This window comes from Acyrthosiphon pisum, chromosome A1 (assembly GCF_005508785.2).
Source record: "Acyrthosiphon pisum isolate AL4f chromosome A1, pea_aphid_22Mar2018_4r6ur, whole genome shotgun sequence".
NCBI classification, from domain to species: domain Eukaryota; kingdom Metazoa; phylum Arthropoda; class Insecta; order Hemiptera; family Aphididae; genus Acyrthosiphon; species Acyrthosiphon pisum.
Window position 1 is genome coordinate 83,378,344 of NC_042494.1, and position 7,280 is coordinate 83,385,623.

Below are 7,280 nucleotides of genomic sequence, written 5' to 3' on the forward strand. Positions count from 1 at the left end.
CAATATTTTGTACGTACTTTGTATGAATTTTTACGATCATTATCAAAATTTGTACGGTCTTGGTTTTCTCATTATCGAACAAAAATAATGTGTGGGGCTGAGATGGTATGATTTCAGCCCCACCAAATGTTAAAAATTATAAATTCATAATCACAACTACACCATAATTTAGTACGTATTTTGTATGAATTTGTACGACCATTTTTAAAATTTGTACGATTATCGTTCGGCTGCAATATCAAATACTTAAAAAACACCATCACCCCAACCCCACACCTTGGCAAATTTTTTAGTGTTGTAGACATTTTACAGTGCCATATTTTAGTACGTAATTTGTATGAATTTTTACGATCATTATCTTTTAGTACGTAATTTGTATGAATTTGTACGAACATTTTCAAAATTTGTACTATCATCTTTCGGCGAAAATCGCAAATATTTAATAACGCTGTCAACCCAGCCCCACCCATCAGCTAAATTTCAGTGTTTTAAAATTTTTTCCGTACCATATTCGTAAGCGTGCTTCAAGAGATAACCAATCTGTACCACAAATGTCAATACAAAAAAATTAAGGAAAATAATGATCCAAGACTTAATGATATTTTAGTTGCGTTAACTAATGTAACACAAACACTAGTAAATATTACAGCGGGAATGGACAAGTTAGAAACAAAACATACTAAATCCAAAAACACCAAACAGAAAAAGAAATGAGCTATACACTTAGAATCATTACATGGAACGCCAATGGGCGTTTACAGTATACAGTATACAGCGTAAACAGGAGCTCGATCCTGGTCCAGGACGAGATTACCAAGTTTGCCAGAAAACATGAGAAATGACTAGATAAACACACCAATCCAGCAGCAATTCAACTACTTGATAACTTTTAAGACTTAAGGCTCTCAAACGCCGAAGACCATATGACTTAGTTTAAATTATTAGACTAAGGCTGGGACCTCACCATTGGGAGTCATAACCCAAACATGTTTATTTTTGTATATATTTACTAAATATTTATTCATTAATTTATTAATATTTATGTATACTTCTTAAATGTATTGTTAAAGATCATTACATCGCTATAATAAAAAAACCTTCGGGTTATTTAAAAAAAAAAAAAAAATATTCGTAGGTAATTAATATCTTTTTTATTTCTTATAATTAATTATAATGCAAATTGTAAAACAATATTTAACTTAAACATATGAACGATTTCGTAATTTATAATAATTGTACCCAGTGTTTAAAAAGAAAAGTTGTGTTAAGCCATAAGTCATAAGTAATATAATATATTATATTATATAAGTTCAAAGTGGGTGCACATAGACTACTGACCTAAATCAATTTAATTGTTAACTATTACAAGGACAAATTATTGATGTGTACGAATATAAATTATGATGATACAGGTAATAGTATAATATAATAATTATAGTGTTCCCAGCATAATTGTAGAGATGGAATCTTAATATGGCTTTACTTTTTACAGACGTTGTGTAGCTTTATACAAACTTTTTTACAATAATTATAATCTCAAATCTTTTTGAACAATAAAAATGATCATGTAGATTTTTAAGATATCTAATAATACCTATTTTAAATAACGTTGTATATTTTTTTAGTAATAGTAATAATATATTTGCACAATAATAAATAATACATATTAAACAATATTTAAATTACCTAGTTTACAATATTGCAATAAAAAATATTATGATAGAAAAAAGATATAAACAATACAGCACAATATTATAATAATATAATTAAATAATATTTCAATTATTGAAATTAGTACATTTCTTTGTAGCTTTTAAACTTTTCGGTTTTAACTTTTAAGTCTTTAAATAAAACAAAATTATAAAAGACAGCTGATTGATATCATTCATATAACATAATACTTATTGATTTATCTTAAATTTTAAAGTATATTAACCAAAACAATGAATCTTTAAAGCGTAGTAGATTTCAATAAAAAAAAAAATAATAATAATAATTACCTTGAAATATGCCGAAAATTACTGAACATTTTAGGTATCTAAACTCTAAACTCTAAAGTATAAATAGTTAAAATGTTATATTAGTCATTACTCATTAAACTGAAATCATTCTAGTTAAAACGGGGAAATGTATGTTAAAAATTGGACTGCAGTTTTCCATACATATTGCTGTCTGCTTTTGTTGAAAATTTTTGGATAATCGTTGGACTCTATCAAACATTACCATTTGACATTGATCACCTACATTAATTACCTACATAATCAAATGCAATTTAGTGTAAGTGTGTATGGATATTTATTTTTTAGTTTGTTGTTACATATTATATTTATTATTTATTGAATCAATTACCTATATTATAATGTTTTAGATTAAACGATTATATATAGCGAACAAAAACATTTCTGCTAAACAAAAAGTTTTCGTGAACCAACCCAAATTAGAACCAAATTGATGTAACTCTACTTACCTAACGAAATTTTATATAATAGCAATTTTTTTTTTTTTTTTGTAGCCAATGAGACGTTGTAATATGATGGAAGCTGTTTCACAGTACCTACCTATTACTTTATTTTTTAACAACCGTAAATATTGCATGCACATATAATATATTTAAAATTCTAAATTATATTCATCGAAATTAATTAAGTGTATTAATTAGAGATAACTGTATGAACTATATATTTGTAGTGTTACGTAATTTTTTTTAATGTACTTATGTAATACTTATTACCTACAGGTTACAGTATGTTAGTACCTACATAATAAAGTTTAAAATATAGGTAATTAAAAATATATATTGGCAGATAAATTTCTTTAATATTCACTTTTTCTGGTGGTTTCCGATAGATTTCCGGTATTTAGTTCGTAATTTAAAAGAGGGGGATTCAAAATCGAAAAACATCAGTATCAATAGGTTACCTATTACTTAGTAATAATTAGAAAAACTAACACAAATTGTTAGGAAAGTAGGGAACACCCTGCTGTACAGTAGGTGTTGAGTTTATTTCGTAATTAAATAAGTGACTGTAATGTAAGTGTAAATTTGTTTTCAATGATAAATCATTGTCTACGAAAAACGATTCTGAGTGGATATAGACAGTGTGACAGCTTAATATGTACCTTCTTTTATAGATATTTCATAATAAATGTATGTATATTGTTATTATCAATTTATTTTTTTATTATGTACAGTAGGTTGAATTATTTTTTTCCAAAAACATTGCATTTATTATGTTAAATATTTAATTCTTATTATATAGTATGATATATTTATATTATATTATTATTGTTATTATATTTTGAGTCAATATATACCATATATAATATATATAATATATATCATAGATAGAAGAACGGTATAAATAGGTTCGTGGTATAAACAGGCAATACCATAACAGTAATCTAGATGTTTTGAAAATTTCATTGTGGGTATAAAATTTAAAAAATTATATATCTCAAAACTCAAAATTTCAAATCTTGCGGAAAATATTTTTGAATTACCTACAACAAAATAACTGAAATCGTTATTCTTTATTTAAATATCTTATTTGAACTTCAAATGCTTATAAAAAATTACAGTGCCTCGGTATCCTTAATATTTTTAAATAGTAAAAAAACTTAGGAAGAATCTTGTATTACATTTTCAAACTATTTTCATGTGTAAGTGCCTACTTGTAGAAAAAATAACGAAAATGTTAAATGTCTGTAAATAGCTTAATCAAATCAAATCATTTTTTCTACTATAAATCGTGTATACATAAACATTTTTGTATAAATTACTAATTAGGTAACTATATCTGATTAATATAGTTAAAAGCTATTTTTATACGAAAACGTAAAGGCTCATTGGATATCCGTGGTTAATCATCGACAAAATTGTTTCAAATAAAATAAAATATTACATCATTCTATGATGTTATTATCTCGATTTACATTTTATTACATTCGATATATCATTACAATCTACCAATCAATTGTGTGTAATGTGTTTTCACCGAACCCTCTATGATCAAGAGCCATTGTTTTTAGCTCTTACAGTCTTACACATTTTTCATTATATAATGTTGCTTGCGAATCTCTTCTTGCTCTTCTTGCTCTATAATATATAGTAAAATAAAAATAATAGTTATCATTATCAGGGGCGTGCTCAGAAAATGTATGTGTGTGTGTGTGTGTGTGGGGGGGGGGGGAGGGGTTCCCAAGTAAAATTTAAGGAGCTAGTCTTTTACCTAACGACTATTTTTTTTTCTTAATCAACAACAAATTTAATTATTTATAGATTTAAATATTATATTGCTAATATAGAAACTATTATACTAATATAGAAATAAACTAAAATTAAAGAACAAAATCTAGTTTTCTTGATTTTTTGCTCAATTCATTTAAAACTTCTTCTGCTGTTAGTGGAATATCTTTATGAGCAGCTAACATAGCTAAGCCATTAAGTCGAGTCTAAAACCAAAAAAATGTTAAAAAGATTGATGTAAATTTTTATTTTAATACCCAGAAAATACCTCAGTCATTGTGTTTCGTTGATAAGACGTTGAATCTTTTGAGACAAGAAAAAGTTCTCTCGGGGGTGGATGTAGAAACAGGTAAAGTGCATAGTATTTTTAATAGAAAATGTTTATTGGGAAATATTTCTTTATAACACTGTCTCAACGCTTCTAAACAATTTTTTGGATATTTTACATGCTTATTAAGTTTGGTATACCATATATGTAGTTCAGCTTTAAGCTTTTAACTGTTAGCTTATCAGCATCGAGGTAAAATTCAACAAGTTCATCAAAGTTTTCTGAATAAGTTTCAGAAAATAAAAACTGAAAGCCTAAAAAACAAATTTATATTTTGAGTACCTATTAAAAGTACATTAAAATTTAAAAGTTTCGGCAACTGCGGGGCAGTGTACATACATATTCGAAGTTGGAAGCATTTAACGATAAAATACGAATCGGGAAATTTTATGATAATATAATTCGACAAGTACATTATAAAGATGCATTATTTGTTTTATAATAAAAAATAAAAATAATACGGTCAATGGGTTGAACCCCATGACCCCCATGACTCCCGTGAGCACGCCACTGATCATTATGTGTAAATGTCGTTCAAACATTTTAGATTTTTACTGATAGAAAAAGCTGTCCTCTACTAAGATAAAAGTAAACAATTTAAAATTATTGTATGTAAATAATTTCCGATTCCCCAATATGAGACATGTATAATAATTGAATACTCAATACACTATAAACTAATACATCATCATCGAATGCCTTAAATATGAGGAAACAAGAAAAGCACTGTGTACGGACCTCCGTTCTAGTTTTTTTTAAATGTTTCAAAGAATCGAATATTTATAATTTAAATTTATATTTATGTTTTTGTAAACGCCTCAATAAAAATAAATATATTATCAATATATTTTTGAGAAAAATATATGTATTTAGGTACATAGTTATAATTTAACTTTTATACATACAAAATTAAAATGATAAAAAGTAAGCTGATTTAAATAAGTTGCCTAATAGTTCCAATGGTGGTCAGGGACGATCTAAAAAAAAATCATGGGGGGGGCGTAATCTTTAAAATTGCCGACTAGAATTTGAAACTCAAAATATTTGTTAACTATTAACTATTAAGTTATTTTTAGTTACATGCTATAAATTTATAATTTCTTTATTACCTTATGTTTCAATTTTTAGTTTAAATTAAATTTAAAATTGAAACTTAGAAATATCTAACTTATTATTTTTAATTTATATCAGAATGAAATAATGTTAACAAACATATGAAATAGGTAATAATTATAATTCATCACTTATTATTATTGTTGCCAAATCAGTATCTACATTATAAGAATCATCCTCTTCTATCATAACCTATATAAATGTAAAATAATCTTAATAATTGTATTTGCATAAAATGTAGGTACCTAATTATTTACCAATGGTTTTAATCTAATTATTAAAAAATGTCATTCAATTTAATGTAAAATATTAGATTCTGAGTGAAACTATAAATGTATTAATTTTACAATGATGTGTATTTTTTTATTTTTTTTTATTTTTTTTTTGTGTCTGTCATCACCTTTTAGGACAGTAAAAATGCTTAGATTTTCTTCAACAGTATCTTTTCTGATAGGAAAGTGAATCTAGTTGGTACTTTGGGAGGTCAAAACAAAAGAAAAATTAAGAGAAAACGGGAATTTTTAAGTAAAATATGTTTTTGAGAAAATTGATTTTGGTTTTTGGTGCAACTCTTAAACAAATGACCGTAGGTACATGAAATTTTGACTGAATGTTTATATTTGCATTTTCTATACATCATTACATTTTCCAAATATTTTGACTTATTTTGAGCTCTTTACGGACATTTTCAGTTTCCATTTTTTTTTAATTTTTTCTTTTTCTATAAATATCAATAAAGTTTTATCTGTTGGGCCAAAAAATTAAAAAAATTAATACAGGGCTCCTGATACATTGTTAGAATAGCAGTTGAAAAATATTTAAAATACATAGGCACAATTTTTTTTAATAAGCATTTGAAGTTAAAATGTTGACAAAATTTATCAAATTTAAAATTGAATAATTATTTTGTAGTTAAAAATTTATAAAATGTTCAACTTTTATATCTAAGGATTAAAAATGTAAAACAAGATTCCACGTAAATAGTTAATTCTGTTACCAAAATATCTAAAAAATACATAAGCACAGTTTATTTTTATAGTCATTTTAATTTGTGTTAAATTTGAATTAAATTATATATTATTATCATTGTATAAGAAAAATTATTATGAGCTATGATATTACTAAGTACTTAGTATATATTATGATGATAATATTGTGAATAAAGTAATTTTATACAGGATGCAGAAACAGATAGAACTGACTTTTGTAATAATTTTTGTTCTAATTAATATTTAAAATTTTTTTTATATATGTAATTTATAGTCACTAGCGTTACATATATATTATACAAAAAATTATTTTTATTTTTTAACACTGAAAATAAAAAAGGTGGGTAAGTGGATGTCGCTCTGCTGTACAGCAGGTTACAAGTGGGACACTGTATAATGGATAGAATTAAATTTGAATTCAATGATATAATATCACTGTATAAGAAAAACGATTCTGAGCGGAGACGGTATATCAGTCTATGTATTAGACATATATATACTTATCTATGGTATTAAAAAAAAATTGACCTATAATAGTACCTATAATAAATTCCAAATTAATCATATCATAATATCTATCAGTACTTATAACGCGTTATACATC